This window comes from Ostrea edulis, chromosome 10 (genome assembly GCF_947568905.1).
Source record: "Ostrea edulis chromosome 10, xbOstEdul1.1, whole genome shotgun sequence".
NCBI lineage: Eukaryota > Metazoa > Mollusca > Bivalvia > Ostreida > Ostreidae > Ostrea > Ostrea edulis.
This window is the reverse complement of record NC_079173.1, coordinates 42703763-42728442: the sequence shown is the minus strand read 5'-3', so window position 1 is coordinate 42728442 and position 24680 is coordinate 42703763. Positions and strand designations below refer to the sequence as shown.

General features: G+C 33.3%; 1 pseudogene; it reads left to right on the top strand.

The window, feature by feature from the left end:
• The first annotated feature begins 484 nt into the window (after positions 1-484).
• LOC125660677 (uncharacterized) lies at positions 485-3240 on the top strand (annotated as a pseudogene).
• The last annotated feature ends 21440 nt before the right edge of the window (positions 3241-24680 follow it).

The window sequence follows — 24680 nt, the reverse complement described above, 5'->3', positions numbered from 1 at the left end:
TCAAGTGAGCTTTTCTGATCACCCGTCCGTCCATCTGTCTAGCTTTCATGGCCCCTGGGGGTCGTATATGGGGTCACAATAGATCAAAGTTTCATATTGAAATATATTGGATTTTTTTTTAAATCTTCTTTTCAAGATCCACTGGACCAGAAAAGATGAAACTCAGATATGCAAGCTCTCTGAAGTAATGCAGTTTGTAAATTGTTCAAGTCATGATCCCTGGGGTTTGTATTGGGCCACATTAGGGACTTGTGATTTTTTACATCAAGATATATAGGAAGAAAACTTTATAAATATTCTAATCAAAACACTGACCCAGAACAGATGAAAGTCTTATGTGAAAAGTTTCTGACATAGTTTAGCTTGTAAATTGATGAAATCATCCCCCCGGAAGTAGGGTGCGGCCACAACAGGCAATTTAAGTTTTAATTCGCAAAATACAGGGAAACTGTTTAACACTTCTCTCCTCAAGAGCTGCAAAGCCATGGAAACTTATATTTATGTGAAAGCCTCCACAACGGGCGTAAATTCAATGAAGTTTGTTCAAATATTGAACCCCAACGACAGGGATGGGCCACAATAGATGATAAGAGTTTGACAATGGAATTTATTGGAAAGGGTTTTGAAAGCTAATTATCAAGAACAGCAAAGCCGTCATTTATCATATTTACATGGAAGCATTAATTGTCAGGAAGTGTAGATTCAATTGTGTTCAAATTATGGCCCCTGGGTTTTAAGGTGGTACCACAAAATGCAACAGTTGAGCATTGTGGTTCATGGACCTCTTATTTAAAGCCATCATATACCTCTTTTATTTTATATATACTGTGAATTAATGAATTAATTGTATTTCTACAGAAGGAGTATGTAAACTTCCTAAAAGCCAAATTCAGCGTATTTCCGTGGATCAGTTTCCAAGATCAAGATATACAGGTTTGTTAGTTGATATAATCCTGATGAACAGTGAAAATTGTTAACTGGTTAAATACCTCAAAAGAGGTGCAAAAGTGTTTACCTTGCTAACAAAATTAAGAATGAGTACCTTAAATTGGGACATATTGTTTTTTTTTTCTCCATAGTGAGAAGTACATTTTTTGCTGTAAGAGGCAACATTTCCAATTCCAATCATCAGTTCACCTGAGCCAAAGAGCTTTTCTGTTCGAAGGGTGTCTGACATCCATCTGTCTGTTTGTCCGTTCGTCTGCAAACTTTTCACATTTTCACTTCTTTTTAAGAACCACTGACCCATTTTTTAACCAAACCTGCCAACACGCATCCTTGTGTGCAGTGGATTTCAGTTTCTTCAAATGAAGGACCACACCCTCTTCCAAGTGTTGATGTTTGTAGAATTAAAGAAAATTGAGTTGCATTTTTCATAACATCTACTCAAGAACCACTGGACCAGAAAAGATCAAACTTCTGTGAAAGTTTCAATACACTAGTGTAGATTCAAGTTGTTTAAATCACGATTCCTGGGGCTAAGGCAGGGTCACAATAGGCAAATAAAGTTTTATATAGGAATATAACTGAAAAATCTTTAAAACTCTTCTCAAGAGGTGCAAAGCCAAGATCAGAAGTGGTCATACAACGTGTTCAAACATTTATTTTATACCTTTGATGTTTGAATAAATAAATCATTTAAGTAATATTTTCATACTGAAACATTATTCGGATGTAAATGCGTGTTGATAAATGATGCAATCTATCATAATGCCCTTTATGGGATTTTGATCATGTGAGCAACTCATATTTACATGTACATCCCAATAAAAGTTTTGAAATGATACCTTATTTGGCAATAAAATACTTCTAAGAACTGACGCAACCAAACTGCATCAGCCAAATTTTGCAAAGGTTAATGAAGCTATATTATATTGTTATGCCTGCACTGAGAGGCAAATACATTGACAAATTAACTCCCATATGTTGTTTTTATTTCAAAAACAGGTACGAATTTTCTAACTGTATGATAACATTTTTTAGGGAATGCTGAAGGACTTTGCCAGTAAAGCAGGTTGGGCAGAAAGAAGGCATGTCCTGGGGGTTTTGTCGAGCTTTGACTCGACAAAATTTACTTAGTACAGGAACCAGACAAGAGCAAAGGCAATTAAGAAACCATGTGTAGTAAATGGTGATGTCTTGAATTAATGTAAATATATTTCATTACAAATTAAGACATAAAACAATGGTAAACGTTTTCATGTAAAGGATACTTTTTTTCAGTGAGGTGAACTATTAAATACACATAATTCATTGAAATAGTTTGATATCTGAATAATTGTATATTATGTTATTTGAAATATCTAGTTAAAAGTATACATATGCTTGAAGTCACTATTCCTTTTTGTAGTCTATGGGCAACAAGGATATTGATGTAGAGGGACGTTCTTTAAAGTCCCTCCACAACTACCTGTGGAAGTGTTTTTGCCACCGGCAATTCCACTTGTGGACATAGAGAAGGAACGTTTGACCTTATTGCTGGTAATTAATTCCATGCAATAGTGTTTGTTTTACCATTTTCAACCACATCAGTTATACAGTATTTTTCAAAATACTCTATATATTAAGATAAAGATTTCGTTTATACCACATTTGCCTTGAACTAATTTATAGATTCATAAATTTGATATGTGAAAGAAATATTGAATTCTCTTTCTCTTGCCTGCATGGGAATCAAATTTTTGTCTCATGTAAAATCAGAAATTCAAGTAGACTTTAAAAATTCTAAACACTTTCATTGTAATTGCAATGAGACTACATTGTACTACAATCTGAAGTTTATTTATTGAAAGAAAAATAAGAAATGGAAATGGCATGCATTTACCCGTTGTCACATGTCGCGGCCAAAATGTCAAAATGTACCATCCTCTTCCATTCTGGAAAGAGCTATGAGCGAACTCCAGATTGTGGCTTGAGACAATAGCATTTCCTTAGAAGGAAATCATCTCACTTTAGCATTGATTCACTTAAAGGCATACATAATACCTGAAACAATACTTGTATATGTTTATTTCTAATTTCCATAGAGATTTTTCTGCGCATCACAGAAATTGTTCCGTAATGGAGGAACAAGTGGCTTTGCTTTCTGGACTGAGTTCCATAAGTTTGTGGACACCGTCAATAAGGATGGTAGACTGGACAAGTGGGAGAAATTGGAGGACAAGGAGGAGAGAAGAATTGAGAAATATTGATCATAACTCTTTAAATTAAGATTTTATAACATCAAGTTATTCTTTGTTGTATAGTTGTGTATTTCCTCTTTAAAAGCATGTACAGTTATTGATTTAGTTGTTACTTCTAAATATCATATGTTTTTATATGTGTATGAAATAATCTGAAAGAACCTGATTCACAAACCCCATACTATGGCCCTTAAAATATATAAAAATGAAAGTAAATCTTGAACAGGAGTATTGGTGTTATAAATATGTATCAGCATCCGGGTTTTAAAAAGCATGTTAGATTTTAGAAATAGGAGCACAACTAAAGCTGTATACATACTAGAACCGGATATGGTACCGTATTTTTGTCATTTTTCACCAAAAACTGGTTATTTTTTTAAAGATTTTGGCATACTGGTTTCATCTCGCCCAAAATATTTAGCGTATTTTTATAATATACACCTTTTCAATTGAACATACATGCAAAAATATTTTAGGGCGAGCTAGGAGCACTATTTTTATTTTTCAAAAAACGATATTCCGGATTGCTGAAAAATATCACGGTTATCATGCGCTACTGGTGATAAACTTGAATTTTACAGATAATATGCCTGATTTAAGTATCTTATGGAGAAAGAAACTAGGTTTTTTTATTTCGTGTCATGTATAGGTCATTTTAGTTCGGTGTTTTTTTTAAAGCAAGGGAAATTCCCTCACCTAATAATAGTTTTCGGTTGCAGCTTGTTTTGCCCTTTTACTAGGTTATAGATGTTCATTTTCAATACCTAGTTGTTTTCATCTTTTGAAGTCGTTCACAAAACATCTTCATTGCATCGTTGCTTAAAAACTGTGTACAATTTTGGTAGTTTTACATTATTATCATAAACATTATCATTGAACGAAACGAGTCACCGAAACTGTTAGGCCTAGTGACTAAAATGTGCATGGCGTCTTCTGCCACTTTGGGATATATCAGAAAATTTTCAGGCTTCACGCAAGTATTTTTGTATGGTAATGATATCATATCGAATAATTTTTTCTTTATTTATTTTACAAAATTGTTACTACGCAGCTTTAGACTGTCAACATTCGAAATAAGGGTTATATTTAACCTAACTTCACGTACATTGGTAGCGAGTCCTTCTTTGACCTTCGGTACATCCAATTTTCTTGCTAAATATTAGCATGACCTGGTCAGGCAAAATGGAATTCAAAATAACAGATTTAAACTACAATATGACTTACCATAACATGCAGCATTGTCGCCAGTTAAATCCGACACAGTAAATTATGTAAGCAATTTATAAATAGCAACGCACATGTTATCGATGAGACATTACGTCATCTGTCATAATACATTCATGACGCATTTTATGATTCGATAGGCGGATCAAGTAACCCCCATATGAAAATACTCGATATACCGGTTGTTTATTTTTAAAATTTCACATATGATATCGTCGTATATGTCAAGAGTTTTTTATTATTTTTTTTTTATTTCTATGTAACTTTACTTGTAAGCAAAGAATGTGCGTTTTGTTTTTTGTTTTGTTTTTGTTTTTTTAGGGGGAGGGGGTAAGACAGTACAATATTTTTGTACATGTTTAATTTCGTTGATTATCTATTTCATAGGCCTAGTTCGAAGGCCTATCAATGCATCAGTGTTTCATTGTCCGATGCAAAATTAGAAAAGGAAAAGTAGTGTCGTCTTAGTTGTAAAGGAGGTATGTCCCCATACCAAGTTACATTTATACAATATAAACAAATATTTTTTTCGGCGGGCTCAACAAGTCAAATTGCGTGATACAAGTAAAATTAAATTATGACACACGGGCTGAATGCTATATTATATATGTTTTGCCAATTAATAAACTGGACATGCGTTTTGCCAATAAATATATCTTAATTTAATAATCCAGCCTACAATAGCAGCAGGAAATTGTGCTTAAATTGACCAATCTTCAGAACCTTAAATTGTGTACATGTGTGTGGTGGCGCTGGTTGTCTTCATCCACTCAAACTGTCCCAATCACCCTCCCGAATTCAATTTCTTTAAGTGTGCAGTGTCGACCCATTCAAGTCTGCTGCTTTGAAATATCGGTGTCAAATGGAACTAGTTTACAAACCAAAAAATATAGACAAAATGATTTGACGATTTGCATTTTAGTTGCTTCTATTCGTACACGCTATACAACAGTACTGAATCTATAACTGAGAGAGATAGAGAGAGAGAGAGAGAGAGAGAGAGAGAGAGAGAGAGAGAGAGAGAGAGAGAGAGAGAGAGAGAGAAAGAGAGAGAGAGAGAGAGAGAGAGACCATCAGTAATTGTATACAGGTACGGGAAGTTTAATCAAATCTTGAAATGAACAATATTCTTCTTATTAATTAACCATTCCACTTCATTCTGATATATTTAATTTCCCTTTTTTCCGTGTTAAATTATTCGGCTGGCACAAGTTAGGACTGTCCCCTCTCTTTTTAAAACCGATGTTACGTGCCTAGCTATCTAACGCCCTCTCAGCCAAAAATAAAATAAATATATATCTATATTACAACAACTTCATTGGATTTACTAGATTTTTTACCACCGTAATATATGTTTATGCAAACGGACAATCTATGCATTTTTAAAATAATTTTTTCCATCTTTGATAACAAAATGTATTCAGTCCACGAAGAGCAGAATGGGCCCAAAACTCAATGCTTTTATTTGTCATTTTATGGTCCACATTTCTGTGAGCTGGTATAACTCATGCTATTTATCAAATTGAAATCATTGCCAATTTATATCATGTGGTATTCGTTTGTTCATTTTTAAAGTCAAATGATCCTGAAAGTCTCTTATTTTGGTGAACTCGTGCTGCTCGTGCTGTGAAACAATGTGACGACTAACACGTACAGGTGTTTGTGTACGGGGTGTTGAGAATTTAGGTGTGAACGTCTACGGGGAAGTCTGCATACGGATATGTATCAATATTTTGATATATCTATATACAAGAAATAATCCCGATTTACAAACATGTTGAGGTTTCTACTTAGAGATAATTAAAATCCATTTAGCGACACTGTCCACTCTATTTCTGGGGGTTTTCAAAACAATTTATCTGCTTCAAACATATAAACGTGAAAAGCTAAAACATAACGAACGTCATAAGTAAAGAGTAATTAATTGTTTCGAATAGCAAACTCCAACATGTAAACAATTTAAGTAAGTTATCAAATCAGTATGCTAATTCTTTAAAGATAGACAGTGAAGGTACATTTTCTAAAGTTAAATTGCTATTTCAAATTTACAATAATATATATCATTAAATGATATGAATATATACAAGTCGCCGTTTTATACGTTTTGATTTTCACCCACTAATATTTCGCTTAGTATTTATTATGGTTTTTTTATCACACGAAGGTGCACGTTGGCACAAAGGAGACACGGATGCCAGATATCCACTTAGATCCTCCGTGGACTTAAAGGTCTATCTCGCTCAGAAAATTAAGACTTCAGAGGTGCCGACAATTTTAAAGGTCCACCGTGTTTTATCTAAAAAAAATTAGTTTACGAGGTGGATGTTCAAAAAATCCATTTTCTAATTAGTTACTATAATTACTCAAGTTTAACCAAAATTATACAGTTGTCTCTCCTTTTTTATCGTCAATTAATATCAATTTTAATGGAAATTGATACGAAGATATATAAATGCAACTTGAAAACATAAACTCGCCTTTGAGATAGACGGTAAACCAATACTATTTGTTCAGGTCCTTTCACTGCAAGGAATTTTAATTTTTGATCACGATTTTTCAATTATGTCCAATACAGCGGGAAAAATAGTAAAGTGTTATGTAGTGGGGAGGGGGATATATCACAAATTTAAACATCGTGATAGAAAATATACAAGTTCCTAGTATTTTATTAGCTGTGATTTACAACCAGAATAAGCCCAAAGAATATATATTAACCTATGTGTCCATTTTCTGTGTATTACACTGTGATTCTCATAACCTCAACATCATGACGTTATATATCTTTTCTGCTGAAAAACAACACAAAGTTTAAACGACTGTAAAACGAAAACTAGAAAAGATATAGTTGTAAAATAAATTGGTCTATAACCTATAAATCCTAGAGCATCAACTGTGAAAGTCTCATTTATTTTGGCGAAAGGGTCCATTTTAGTACTTTGTGGCTCTGGTTCTTTAGCACAACATATATGTATCGACAAGTGCTAATCTTGCTCTGTCTTCTTTTGGGTGAAAATTTCACTTTTTACAAATGTGAATCTTTCATTCCTATTTCAAAAGTTATGTAAATATGCACTGTCAAATCTTTTATTACTGTTCATCGCTGAAGCCGTTCCATATCTATAAGATTGAAATATTTTAGAGAATATTTAGTAATATTTTTTTTGTACTTTGCATTGATATTTAATCAAGAAGTAGTTGTAGAATGAGTAGAAGTACATGATTCCCAGCATCTGCATACTACAAATTAATGTAAAGAACACATATATGTATCATATGATTTACATATGAGTTTCCTTACATATGATTCTCATATAACATGTTAGCACAACATGCACACAAAACCTTTATATGTGCATAATATGAAGTCCCTTCCATATGATATACATATGTGAATCATATGTAAATCATATGAAACACATCATATAATTCACACATGATATCCTTTTTATGATTCTCATATGAAGCTATTCATATGATCCACATATGAAAATCATATGTGGCAAACATGCTTGTGTATGCGTCATTGGTAATAAATCTGATATCTTGATGAGTTATCCTGTGTGATAACATAGCTTTGATGAGGAGATCAAGATATTGCACTGCGAATAACAAACAAGTGAAAACAATAAACAGTGATGGATTTGATAAGTTCCATATCAAATACAAAATCAAGAGAAGGGTAAACACGGACCTCTGGTAATACCACAGGTTGGTTTTGAGTATTAATACTGGAACAAAAAGTCATGTAAAATAAAACACTTTATTATTAGTATCGTAAATAATCATCTTCTTGGTGAAATTGAGTAACATATTGATATCGCTTTAAAAATTCACAGTTCCCTATACAAAATAAACATTAACAACTATACATTTAATATTAATCTGCCGATGCAAAGGAATTATTAACAACTATAAATCAAATATTCATCTGCCAATGAAAAACAGCTATACACAACTGCAAATCAAATATGTATCTGCCAATGCAAAATAATTATAAACAGCTTTAATTTAAATATTTATCTGCCAATGCACACTAATCATAAAGAACTAAGAATTAAATATTTATCTGTTACAACTACAAATGAAATGTATATCGGCTGATTGAAAAGCATTAAAACAACTACAAAGGAAAGGTTAATCTGCCTATGCAAAATAATTAAAAACAACTACAAATAAAATGTTCATCAAGTAGAGACTGGATACAGCATTCTATCAACATAAATACTTATTCTGAGAATATTTGATAGGCCTCTTTCATACAAACACAAGATACATTGGTGGAAATACTATCAACATATTTTTAAGTTAAGTACATAATTTCATTATTTGAGATAAAGTCGGTAAATTAAGCCTTTTTGACATGTGGACACATTAATAAGCACATTTGCATACACAATTTTGTGAAGATAACACCCTCGTCATCTAAATTTTCAGTTTTAAAACTTGTTTTGAATCAGTGTGAAATTAGAAACCAAATTGATCATAGGCAGAAAATGCAGTTTTGAATTGAATCAATTGGGAGACTTCGATATGATAACCAGGTGATAATGGAATATTGTTATATGAAGGTGACGAAGGAGAACATGTAATTATCCCAGTTGTCATTAAGTTGATGTGTTCGCTCACCCATGTTAACATCTCCAATCAGTAAAGAAAACGATCCTGATATAAAACAAGTGTGGGAAATTCTAAGGTGTTCTAATTTTGTTTTGACTGGATAATTTGTAATCAACATAATTATCAATGGAAATTTTTATTAGAAAATAAATTAACTGTTGTTGATGGATCGCATTCTCATTCTTAAAACCATGCTCATTGTAAATATAATTCTCTTGCATTTTGAGTTTACAAAATGATATATTCCAGCATTATAGCATTGATGAACTAATCCTAATCAAGACATATGTATGATTCAGATACCTGAGTTTCATTAAGTTAACAACGTTCCCGAATGGAATATTTAATGCACTACAGACATATCTATAAAAGCGCCGATTATTTGTACAAGTGAATAATGTCAATGAGAGGAATTGTACGAAAAGTGTTTGAATTTAAAAATGTCGCACTGTCAATGAAACACACTTTCTTTCAGATTCTCAAAAAACACTGCATCAGTCACTTGTAGTAGAATATTAATTATCATCTCATGAATAATTAGAGTGCAGGTAATGTCGTATGTTCCATCGATTTTGTATTGCTTGTAGGAGTTATGAGATTGATCAGTGTTAGTTATCTTCACCTTGCATCTGGTATCTCGATAAGGCATGGTGTGTGATAAGTTATCCGAAATAAAGAGGTCAAGATACCGAATGGTGATCAATGAACAAGTGAAGTTAATAAACAATGATGAATTTTATCAATTTCACATCAAATACAAAATCAAGAATAGGGTTGGCATGGACCTCTGGTAAAATCACAGGTTGGTTTTGATATCATCATTGGAACAGAAAACCACGTCAAATAAAGCATAATTATCATCGTAGATACTCATCTACTTGGTGAAATCAAGTAACATCTTGATGTCTGGTTGAAAATATGTACCCCGCCTATCAAAATAACTATAAACAACTCCAAATTGGATATTTCTCTACCTATGCAAACGAATTATAAACATCAACAAATCAAATGTTCACCTGCCTATACAAAAGAATTATCATCAACTAAAAATTAAATAGTTATATGTCAATGCAAAAGTTGTCATTAAGTTGATATGTTCGTATACAATTAACATATCCGTTCTGTAAATAAAACATATAGAAATATAAACAAATGTGGGAACTGATGTGATGTTCTTATTTCCAGTTGACTGGATAATTTCCAATCAAGATATTAAACTAGTGTGATGCATTTTTAATGAATTACATATAAAGACAAAATAAACGCGCTTCCTGAATTGTATTTTATGGCCCCTGGGTCGAACCCTCTGCTGGTGGACTGTTAGTAACCGAGGGTCTCTACAGTCCAGTAGCTAAGTACTTTGTTACTTGCTTCAAAATACGGATGCATATTTAATTCCTGTTGTCAAGTTTAGAAATTCATTTCAAAATAAAGAAGTATCTCCCTCACGCATAGCTCTTATCCTTAGACGAATTTGACTTCACCTTTTTGGCACACTGTTTTCCTTATAATAACTCTAAAAATTCATTGTTATTTCGTACATTTCGGTTTGGCATCACTGAAGATACATTATTTGTCGAAATGCGCATCTGGTGCATCAAAATTGGTGCCATATAAGTTTTACATTTGATACATAGTCAGATTATGCCGTTCTTTTTTGTGATGAAATTGTATGTACAATTTCATTTGACATCTAAATTATAAACTGCAACAAACATTTTTCAAATCTAATCACGTGTTGATCAAGAATTGGAGACATGCGTTCTGTCAAAATGACCCAAAGCACAAAATGCAACGATGAAAATGCTATCAAAATAGTATAATGTTGAGTACTACCATCCTTTCACAGTTTGAGATAAAAATATTAGTCAATATAAGCATTTCCAACATGGGGACATATTTTAAGCACATGTTCATATAAATTCTGTACATCCTTTTCATCCAACATCTTAGTTTGGAAACTTTATTGTGAATCAGTGTGTACTTAGAAAACTAATTGATCATAAGCAGAAAATGTAGTTTTACATTGAATCAGTTGGGAGCTGTAGTTGAGAGACATAGATATGATAACCAGATGATAATGGATTATCGCTACACAGATATAAGAAGCTTAGGATATATAACTACATATATCCTACTTGTCATAAAGTTGACGCCTTCGTATACCTCTAACGTTTCTGTTCTGTAAAGAAAAAGATCTAGATATAAAAGAAATGTGGGAAATGCTTCGGTGTTCTTATTTTGATTTGATTGGATAATTTGTAACATAATCATGATTGAACAGTTTTGTTAGAAAATAGATACACCGTTGTTGATGTATCTAATTCTCGTCTTTAAAGCCATATCTATTGTAAATGCCATTCTCTTGTATTTTGAGTTTACGGAATTATATATTTCACCCTTGCAACGTTTATCAACTAAGCTTAATTGGAAAATGTTTATGATTCAGATACTTGAGATTGAATAAAATATCAACGTTACCGATCGGAATATTTTATGCACTGACGAGTCTACAGGAATTGTAAGTATATAAAAATGCCGATCATTTGTACTAGTGAATAATGTAAATGAAAGGAATTGTACGAAAAGTGTATGAATATGAAAACATCACCCTGTTGATGACATATTTTTTTCAGATCCTCATACAATACAACATCACTCACTCGTAATACAATCATTAATCATCTCATGAATATTTATAGTGCCGGTACTGTCGTATGCGCCATCAGTAATATATCTGGTATTCGGTATCTCAAAAAGTCATTCTTTGTGATCAGTTAGTAGGACACTATACCAAACTGTGATCAATGAACAAGTGAGTAATAAACAATGGTCGATATTATATATTCCATATGAAGCACAAAATCATGAGAAGGGTAAACACGGACTCTGGTAACATCAAAGGTTGGTTTTGAGTATTATCACTGGAACAAGAAACCAAGTAAACAATGTGCAATAAAAGCATTAATAATTAGCATAGTAAAGAAGCATATCCATGGTGAAATGGAGTAACCTCTTGATACCTTTTTAAATATATATATATATATATATATATATATATATATATATATATATATATATATATATGTGTGTGTGTGTGTGTGTGTGTGTCTATGCCAAAGAATTATACATTTGTAAACAACTACAATTTAAATGTTGATCAAGCAGAGCTTGGATGTGTGTAATTCTGTCAAAATATTTATTTCTCGAATATTTGATAGGCCCCCTGTCGCCAAAGCATTGGTGTAAATACTATCGAAATAGTGTGAAGTTAAATACATTATTTTACAGTATGATATAAAGTTTATCAATATAAATTGATGCTCCCTTTCCAATATCGAATGATATGTTAAAGCAAGTTTGCATATAATGTAATGCAACCAGTACATCTCTTTGTATTTAGAATGATATTAGTGAAAAGTGTTTGGGTTAATGCAAAATTATAAACCAATGTGAGCATATGTATAACTTGTTCTTGCGTATCGAATCAGATGCATATCATACCCAGTTTATAATGGAACACTGCTACATAGATGTATCATTAATAATTAGCATAGTAAAAAATCATATCCATGGTGAAATGGACTAACTTATTGATACCTTTTTAAATACCTTTTTAAATATATATATATATATATATATATATATATATATATATATATATATATATATCTGTCTATGCCAAAGAATTATACATTTGTAGACAACTACAATTTAAATGCTGATCAAGCAGAGCTTGGATGTGTGGACTTCTGTCAAAATAAATATTTATTCTTGGAATATTTGATAGGCCCCGTCGCCAAAGCATTGATGAAAATACTATCGAAATAGTGTGAAGTTAAATACATTATTTTACAGTATGAAATAAAGTTTGTAAATATAAATCGATACTCCCTTTTCAATATCGAATGATATGTTAAAGCATGTTTGCATATAATGTTATGCAACCAGTACATCTCTTTGAATTTAGAATTATAGTAGTGAAAAGTGTTTGGGTTAATGCAAAATTATAAACCAATGTGAGCACATGTAGAAACTGTTCTTGCGTATCGAATCAAATGCATATCATACCCAGTTTATAATGGAACATTGCTACATAGATGTGGAAAGTTGAGAATGTAGAATTCATCCCATTCGACATCAAGTTGATATCTTCGTTTATCATCAACTTCTGTGTTCTATAAATATATACATGTAAATACAAAACAAGTGTGGAAAATTCCGAGTTGTTCTTATCTCGAATTGACTGGCTATCTTCTAATCAACACACACATTTGTATCAATGTCCCCATGGCACATACGAGGTGGGATCACACGCCTATGTGGGTAATATTTAAAGTTTACTGGAAAATATAGGTCTTACAGAAGATGTGACGAATCGAAAGGGGACGCTTATTCCCCCTCGGCACCTGATCCCTCCATCTGGTGTGGATAGGGGTCCATGTCTGCCTAGCTCTTTGTTTTGTATTACTCATAGGATTTATGAGATTTATTATTGTTCGTTATATTCACTGTTGCTCGACAGATGACAGAAAATTATTACTGTTGAAATGCAGATTAAATGATGTATTTGAATGTGAAAGGTTAAGATAACGAACAGTGATCTCATTACTCCTACAAGCAATATAAAATATATAGCTGGGCAAACGCGGATCCCTGGTCATACCAGAAGTGGGATCAGTGCCTAGGAGGAGTGACCATTCCTTGTCGACCGGACACACGTGCCGTGAGTGCTATGTCCTGATCAGGTAAACGGAGTTATCCGCAGTCAAAATCAGTGTACCAAAACATCAGGTAAGCGGAGTCAAGTTTAAAACAACAATTTGTACAAGCACTATCTTCTCGCGTGTTTAATAAGTGAACACTTCAGTACATTTTATTATATTAACGATTATCAGTTCAGGTTAATTAAAAAATTATCACAATTCAGAGACGAGAGGTATATGTACCCTAACATGACAACGTTACAAAATGAAATATTTGATACGTTGGCAATTTGACAACGCCTATAGATACTGATATGAATATCAATTATTTACAATACAGCTGACTAATTTGTACATATTGGTAATGATCAAGAATATGTAAACTTTACAACATTATTTTCTGTTTCATACGACAGTGTAAATAACATGGAATATATACTATATCCTGGTACTTTGATACATGATTCCCGTAAAATTATGAAATGGCATCATTTTTCCATCATCTTGTAAGTAATGTTATTAGAAATAATGTATTGCAGGTCATTCCTTATATATTTTAAATCATGAAAGGTCATTCTTCTTGAATATATATGCAACATGCATTTCATATACTTAAGACATATTTTGCAAATCAAAGCCGTATTTCAACCGCTTAGTATAAACACTGTTAAAATGATATGATGCATATATTTTTGAGAACATACGTTACATATTCGCGTTTATATGTCATACACCTTTTTTATGGATTTAAAGTGCGTAATTCATTCGCTCAATCATCCCTTATATCTATGCTCGCCAAAATCCATTCCACATATATCCCACAAGTTGGTTTTCTAATGCATATGACTTGTTTGAACTTAATCGCATGATTACGCGGAATAAAAACCTTAATATGATTTGTGTAACATTAAACATTTAGATCATACTGAAACTGGAAATTGAAATGTCAGATCAAGGACAATTATGTCGATAATCTCTGTGCATGTGTACATTAGAATATCAGTCCGAAAGCTGTATCGCACATGCATTGCATAATCAATGTGTCTAGGTATCATGGCGGATGTGACCGAACAATAGGTGATATATACCCGTCCTAGATACCAGATTACATTTATAATGTTTCCAGGTAGCCCGACTCTAAATTAAGCATTTTGATTTTATTTCTGGTACCGTTATCTTCTTTGTTTCATTTTATCCTCGAATAACCTAGTGAGAGTCTTAAAACGAAAAAAAATAATAAAATAAATGACATAGTGAGAGTCTTAAAACGAACAAGATAAAGAATGAAATCATTGATCAATCACATACTCCTGTAAACAATTCAAAAGCGAGGAGAGGGCAAACAATTCCCTGTAAACTCTAACAGTGTGAGAGTCTTCTTAGAGGGTTTAAGTATCACCTTTTGACTAGCAACTGTTGTCTTTATGTGAAGTAATTTCCTCCGATATATTCATGAAAGAAATGAAGTTAACACACATCCAAATGTGGAATAAGGTGCCTAGAAGAAATAAGCATCCCCTGTTAAAAGGTCACAGTCGTTAAAATCCCACTATGGTGATCCGATGAATTGAGTAACCCTAGTTAACTCAGTATATAAAGAGCACAAAAAATATTCACCTAATGATATAACATTTTAATATCATCAGTAACCCTTAACTCATCAATTATGTGAATACTATAAATCATCCAAGGAATGTAACTCCACCTTGCTGTGTTCCATGTAAAGATGATTGGATTGAAATGGAAATTATGGCGTTTCTGATGGTCCGTGTTTTTCCCACTCTCAGTTATTCATTCGTTACAACATTGATGAAATTCCTCTCTGCTCGTTATTTTTGTGTTTTTATTTATCACAGTTCCGTTTCTTCATATTCCCGTGACATATAGATCACCATTATCCCTAACATTCTTAAGTATATTTATCACTAGATTTGTAGGAATGAATTTACATCAAAATATGAAGATATTTATCTCTTCGAAATTCATGATACTATCCGTATGTAGATTAGAATCGCATACCGTTAATGGATAGTGAGTTGTAAAATATGTATCACTGAAAGGTAAAGATTGCCAACAGTGATCAACCTCATAACTCCATGATGGGATAAAAAAAATAAAGAGTTGTATATCAGATATTTTATTCGCCTGAAGAAAGGATTCCGCCTGATCTCTCATAATACCAATTGTATGAAGGCATCTAAAAGAGACGATTTAGAAAACATTTGAATTAAATATTGTCTGTATAGCGATTGAAATAGTATTTACCTGGACATTTTCTTGATTGAACAAGAAACATGGCCTGTAGATCAACTTCGACATTATACCTAATACGGTATCAAGACTCAATAACAAGTGTTAGAACGTTTTCAAAAAACTAAGCTTGAAATGTGGAAAGATCATACCACGAAATGATTTATGAAACATGCAATGTGTGTACAAGAATGTGTTTCTACCTGTCAATATTCATCAGCGAATACACAAGATTAATTTCTTTATGTGCCAATTAAGTCCGGCTATACATGGTGTTACAGTTTCTAGCTATGTCTTTTATGATACAGTTAACAGACATCAATATAAATGGCAAAATCAATTGTTGATAGTACTCACCTTTGAGAAAAGTAGAAAATAGGTCCCCATGCTGCTGGAGCACGTAAATGTTATACCAAGCCCCTAGATTTCCTTCTTCAAGAAATTTTGACCGCTGTGAAGAACACACTTTAAATGTATTCTACCATAAACTATTCCAGAAGTAGTATAAATCAAACTTGGGTTTTAAAATATTCTGAAGAACTTTTGGTAAATTTAAAATCATCGAACTGTTCCAAAAATCAAGAGAATGAAAATGTATGACTTTTCAATACCCTACATGCATATTACTCACGATAAAAAAGACTCGCCATTTTGAAAGTATAGAATGTAATTTATTCAATAGAAATGGAAGATGGAAATGTTCATATCTTTTTTTAAAAGTCATTCAGAAGTAATTCTGATTCTTGGTAGAACTACTCTGAAGTTGTTACTAAAAACCTGCTTGAATTTTACCTCGGCAATGTAATCTTGCACTTATCTATTAGTCGATCTGTTCACGAGGCTGACGTTATTCAAAAACGTAAATACTAATAGAGAATATTTCTTTGTAATGGCCTTCGCTCAACATTTATATCTGTGAACAACGTTTTACCTATAAACAATGGTCATTCTCATGCATGTGTTGACTGATATATCTCAGTGAACATTAAATAAAAGATACAACAGATTGTCTCATCTTTTTGTCATATTTGGCTATTTTCTTGAACATAGATGTTAGCGACAAACTGACAGTGCAACTTTGGGAAAATGGTATGATTTCAGATTATCAATCCTCAAGTTACCATATTTATGCAGTAACACTCCAATATCACTTACATGTGATGCATATATGCCTCAATCGATTCGGTCTGCAAGATATGATCATTTATTTTTAAATCGAGTCAAGCTACCGGCAAACAAGTTGATGTAAAAGGGGTTTCAACAGTAAGCTTTCATGTTGTAATAACGTATTTTGTCTCATCATGATGGTAAATGACATGCAGACTTAAACTATTCTGCTATTTTATTAGATACTTCAATGATTCTGCAATAACAAAAATGAGCTACGGGATACCAAAATTATTTTCTCATATGGTTTTCCTTTAAATCTCAAAATTGCTGAATATTTGATTAAGATGTTTCTGCAGTTATCGACTTGATGATTACTGTTAATAGTAAATGAATCACCCCTTAATGTACGTGAACGTGGTGTTTAAAGTCGCATTTTGTGCAATGAATATAGTCTTGCATATTGAATCAACTTGTAAAATAACACTTCCATTGTAACGTTAATCTACAGAGGTTAATCAAGATATGTTTTGTCATTCAGAGACTTGAGCAACAATAAACTAACAACGTTACAGACTGGAACATTTCATCAAATGGGGAATTTACAGACACTGTGAGTACCTTTAAATGAATTCACTTACTTCCACTACAACTGAGTAACACGTACGTATTGTAGGTAATGTTTTCATTGAAACTGAACGACTTTTTAATGTCCCTTTAATGTAAGACATGAATATAGGATTCATTTGCCACGATATTACATATTTTATATTCTTTCAATCAACCATTGTTTATCTCATCGTGAAACGAAAAGGTAAAGATAAGGAACAATGATCTTCATACTCATATGAAGAATTAGGATAGAATATGCCCCCATGGCACATAAGAGTTGGGGTCACATGCCTAGGGGGTAATATTTAAAGTTTGCTGGAAAATATAGGTCTTACAGAAGGTGTCACAGATCGAAAGGGGATGCTTATTCCTCCTCGGCACTTGATCCCTCCATCTGGTGTGTATAAGGGTCCATGTCTGCCTAGCTTTCTGTTTTGTGTTACTCATAGGATTTATGAGATTGATTATTGTTCCTTATATTCACTGTTCATCGACATATGACTGAAAATTATTACTGTTGAAATGCAGATTAAATGATGTATTTGAATGTGAAAGGTTAAGATAACGAACAGTGATCAATCTCATTACTCCTACAAGCAATATAAAATATATAGTTGGGCAAACGCGGATCCCTGGACACACCAGAGGTGGGATCAGTGCCTAGGAGGAGTAACCATTCCTTGTCGACCGGACACACCTGCCGTGAGTGCTATATACTGATCAGGTAAACGGAGTCATCCGCAGTCAAAATCAGTGTACCAAAACATCAGGTAAGCGGAGTCAAATTTAAAGCCATATTTTGTACAAGCACTATCCTCTCGCGTGTTGAATTAGTGAACACTTCAGTACATCTTATTATTTTAACGATCATTATTTCAGGTTAATTAAAAATTACCATAATTCAGAGACGCGAGGTATATGTATCCTAATATTACAACGTTGCAAAATGAAATGTTTGATACGTTGGCAATTTGACAACGCCTATAGATACTGATATGAATATCAATTACTTACAATACAGCTGACTAATTTGTACATATTGGTAGTAATCAAGAATATGTAATCTTTAGAACATAATTTACTTTTTCATACGACAGTGCAAATAACATGAAATATATACCATATCTGGTACTTAGATACATGGTTCCCTTAAAATTATGAAATGACAGCATTTTTACATCATCTTGTAAGTAATGTTACTAGAAATAACGTATTGCATACCATTCCTTATATATTTTAAATCATGAAAGGTCATTCTTCTTGAACATATATGCAACATGCATTTCATATACTTAAGACATATTTTGCAAATCAAAGCTGTATTTCAACCGCTTGCTATACACACTGTAAATATGATACGATTAATATACTTTTGAGAACATGCGTTACATATTCGCGTTTATATGTCATACACCTTTTTATGGATTTAACATGCGTGATTCATTTGCTCAATCATCCCTTATATCTATGTTCGCCACAATTCATTACACACATATCCCGCAAGTTGGTTGTCTAATGCATATGAATTGTTTGAACTTAATCGCATGATTACGCGGAATAAAAACCTAATTTAATTTGTGTAACATTAAACATTCAGATAATATTGAAACTGGAAATTGAAATGTCAAATCAAGGACAATTATGTCGATAAGGTGTGTGCATGTGTACATTATAATATCAGTCCGAAAGCTATATCGCACACGCATTGCATACTCGATGTATATAGGTATTATGGCGAGTGGAACCGGTCAACAACTGATATTCATCCCTCCTAAAGACCAGATTCTACCTCTAGTGTTTCCAGGTAGCCCTACTCTAAATTAAACATTTTTACTTTATTTCTGATACCGTTAACTTCATTTCTTTTCTTTTTTTTCATTTTAACCTTCAATCACATCGTAAGAGTCTTAAAACGAAAAAAATAAGATAAAGAATTATATTATTGATCAAGCACATCATCCTGTAAATAATTCAAAACCGAGGACAGTGCAAATAAATTTCCCTGTAAACTACAAAGATGAGTGAGTCTTCTTACAGGGTAAAGGTATCACCTTTTGATTAGCAACTTATGCATTAATGTGAAAGAATTTCCTCCGATATATTCATGAAAGAAATGGGTTAACAAACATCCAAATGTGGGTTCAGGTGCCTAACAAAAATAAACATCCCCTGTTAAAAGGTCACAGTTGCTATAATTCCACTATGGTGATCCGATAAATGGAGTAACCTTGGTCAAATCAGTATATAAGGAGTGGCTTTATTATAGGCAACATACAGTTAAACATTCGACCTAATGATAGAACACTTCAATCTCACCATTAACCCTGATGGCATCCATCATTTGAATGCTATAATACATCCAAGGGAGGTAACTCCATCTTGCCGTGTGTCATGTAAAGATACTTGGATATAAATGTGAGTTATGGTGATTCTGGTGGCCCTGTTACGGCACGTCTTGTCGTTTCGGTACGTTTGGTCGTCGACGACCATTTGTGCCGTACGTTTGGTCGCCGGCGACCATTTGTGGCACACACATCCTCGCCCGGCGACCGAACGTTACCTGAGGGTGGACACGATTGGTCGCCAATTCTAGGTTATACCCGAGCACGAATGGTCCTCACCCAAGCTCCCACTCCCAAATCCCAACTTTGCTTTTCGTCTGCTCCTCCAGCACCTTATCCCCTCCCTTCTCTGTCTCCCTTCTAATTATCCTTCTCCTTCTTCTCCAAATTCTTCTTCAATTTCTTTCGGGTTGATCAAACGGAACGTGTCTCTTGAATTGACGGGTAATAGCTAGGGAAGATGTGGCGCTTTCTTGTAACCTTCAATTAAGAAACAAATATCTTATATCGATTCAAAGCAGCTCTTCAAACCTTCAACATGTTTCAAGTGTGTAGAAAATAATCTTGCGTTTCTTAAATGTGGCGTAAAAGGGTAGGCTTACAATAAGAGAGAGTGCACAAAACATGACATAGATATACCCACAAAACCGTAGTATTCCTCCACAGACACCTACTCTTTAACAATTCAGAGTTATCTCCGCGCTGCCCTTCAATCACCCCTATGTAATCTCTCTCTCTCTCTCTCTCTCTCTCTCTCTCTCTCTCTCTCTCTCTCTCTCTTTCTCTCCCTTTCTCTCTCTCCCACGCCAACTTTGATTACACAGAGAAAGACAACTGTGTTTGTGTTAAATACTTTAGTAAATAGTGGCTTTATTTTAAAAGAGTCACTTTCATGTATGAAAAGTGCTTCATACCTATGAAGTTTCAAATTGAAATATTTGCTTATTCCACCTGTTTAATTTGATGCGTACTTTTTAAAAGTACCAATTTTGTAGCTATTTCGTACATTTTACTGTCATGCTTATCGCTACTACAATAATTAACTTAAATTCCTTATTTTTTTTAAATTGAGTTCATCATCATAGTACTGTCAGATGGATTTTAAAAAAAGTTAACATTGTAAGTGGTAAAGTACTGTTCATGGATATTATGTGCACTAAAATTAAATCTGCACGCAGTGTTGTTTATGCCGAATCTAAATATTTCATTTTCTTATCAAACCATGACAAATGGTAATACATGTACATGCTTCATATCTCAATATGTGTGCTCATATGCATTTGTATGCGGGTTTGCGCACTCTCACTTATCAGGGTGGATGTCACGCCATCTTTACAATTACTCCTTTATAAACATATCTAATGTAATCTCTGATATATCTTCTAATTTAAATCAGATATCTAATAAATTGTATTAGATATCTCATATTATTTACTGTTGATAATATATTTCATGAAATATATAAGAGGCTTTTAAACTATAAAAGATATTTCATAAACTATATAAGGTATCGTGCATATTAAACAAGATATCTTATAAAGTTTATGAGCTATCTTATAAAAGATGGAAGCTATTTTATTCATTTATTTTTGTAAGATATCTTATCAAACATAAGATATATTATATGTTTTATAAGAAAATATTTCATACATGAATTGTTATAAGATATCTCATCAACTTCATGAGATATCTTATAAAATATACGGGATATCATTTATGTTTTATAACACTTTTTTGGCACACCGTTTTCCCTATAATAGCTCTAAAACTTCATTATTTTTTTTCGGATTTCAAACATTTCTGTTGAACATCATTGAAGAAACATTATTTGTCGAAATGCGCATATAGTGCATCAAAATTGGTACCGTATAAGTTTCACATTATGACCCCTAGGTCGAGGCCTCTGCTGGTGGATTGTTAGTCCCCGAGGGTCTCTACAGCCCATTAGCTAGGTACTTCGTTACTAGCTTGAAAATACGGATGTATACTTTATTGCTGTTACAAAATTTAGAAATTCATTTCAAAATTAAGGATAATCTCCCTCACGCATAGCTCTTATCCTTAGAAGAATTTGACTCCACTTATTTGGCACACTGTTTTTCCCTATAATAGCTCTAAAACGTCATTGTTATTTCGGATTTCAAACATTTCGGTTGAGAATCATTGAAGAGACATTATTTGTCGAAATGCGCATCTGGTGCATGAAAATTGGTACCGTATAAGTTGTATCTTATACATGTTATTATGGGTCAGAATTGCCCCGCAGCAGAATTTACTAACAACGACATTCAAATAAGTAAACAATATGATACTTCATATGGTTTATCAGATATTTTGTAAAAATTCATTTATGAAATATCTTATAAAGTTTAAGAAATATCTCATATGTTCTACAAGATATCTTATAAAATATATGAGCTATATTATGAAATTTCTTTTATAAGATACCTTATAAAAGTTAAAAAAAAATATCTTAAATCAAAACGATGATAATACATCTTGTACAGTTTATGAGATACATTACATACTATATAAGATATCTCGTATAAAAAAAAACATATTAGGATATTTTATGCCTTTTATAAGATATCTTATAAGATTTATGAGATATCTTTGAAGAGGAGTAAATGTAAAAACGGCATGCCGTAGAGATGGTATGGAAGAGTTGCGACTCCTGTTTGCAAAATAAATTCACATCAAATTCCATCCAGAAATGCCCAGGTTTTGTGGTTGTTGGCTTTGTGTCGTATTTGGCTTGTGTCACAAATGTGTGCACATCTGTACGTGTGTATTGCAAAACAAACTGTGTTATACATGAATGAACACACATACTCACACACATATATACACACATGCACGTATGCGTACATGTAATCACTCATATACGCGTGCATACGCTCACACCGTCACTCAAATACACACGGACATGCACGAACGAACACATACACATGAACATACACCGTTTTGCAAAGCAAAAGCAAAATCGATGTTTGGGACAGTGGGCTTGGGTGGCGACCATTCGTGCTCAGGTATTGCCTAAAATTGACGACCATTCGTTTTCATCCTCACGGCACAGTCCGTCGCCGGGCGACGATACGTGCGGCATGTTTGGTCGCTTCCGAGGAAATGTGCAGCACGAATGGTTGCCGGCGACCAAATGTGCCGCACGTGTCGTCGCCGGACGAACGAGTGTACCAAGGTGACAAACGTGCCGTAACATGACCCCTGTTTGCATGACCCTCAGTTATTCATTCGTTACACAATTGATTACATTTCTCTCTGTTCGTTATCTCTATGATTTCATTGATCACAGTTCGTTTTCCTTATATTCCCGTGCAATATTGATCACCATTATCCCAAACACACTTAAGTATATTTAACACTAGATATGTAGGAATAATTTCACATCAAAATATGAAGATCTTTATCTCTTGAAAATTCATGATACTATCCGCATTGATATTAGAATGATATACCGTCAGTTGATAGTGTATTGTCATATTATATGGATCAATGAAGGGTAAAGATTACCAACAGTGATCAATCTCATGACTCCTAGAAGAGATAAAAAATAAAGAGTTGCACTTCAGATATTTCAATCGACTGAAGAAAGGATTCCGTCTGATCTCTCATATTATTATATGTATCTAGACATCTAGAAGAGATGCTTTAGAAAGTATTTGAATCAAATATTATCTTCATAGCAATTGAAATGATATTTATCTGGAAATTATCTTGATCGAAAAAGAAACATTATATGCAAATCTACTTCGACAGTATACCTACTACGGCCTCGTGACTCGATAACAGTAATTTCCCAGATTATTCACGATGGTTGCAAACATGAAGTTAACGAACAGTGATCAATCTTATAATTCCTATGGAGAATACGAAATTAACCGTAGGACAAACACAAAACCATCTACACGTGAATACTCCTTCTACTTCATTCTTATGTCATAGCATACTATACATGACGCATATTCATTGGATCTTGATACACAGTACAAATACTTCCAAACGACAGTGGATAAACGTATGTGAGGAAGCAGATCACATGCGATGGAACAACACTGCCATTGTTCTTAAAGTCCACCAAGGCAGCAGTGTTTCAATTTTCTTTCATGAATTCAACGTCCCATATTTATGTAGCACTATTCCATTCCATTACCATATAGATAAGGTTTTTTATATATTTCAATAGCTTCGATACGTACGATATTGTTCTGTGGATTGTCAGTTTTTAAATCGAGACAGGCTACTGTCAAACACGTTAGTGGTGCAGGGGTTTAACCAGTCTCGTTTAAAAGTCAACATTTCGCATATTCCATGGTCGTTATAATAATCTAGTTTACCAATACAACACTTCCTTGGCTAAACTTTTTGTCACAATGGTTTTGACTACCGAAAACTATGTTTACCTGATCAGGATATGGGGCTCATGCTGGGTGTGACTGTTCGACAGGGGATGCTTGTTCCTCATTGACTCCTGACCCGGTCCGTGTTTGCTCAACTCTCTATTTTGTATTGCTTATGGGAGTTATAAGATTGATTATTGTTCGTTATATGCACTTTTCTTTAGAACTCTTTCGTTTATGAAAAAATGACTTCGTTTTTTCAGTCATGTAAGCGGAAACCCA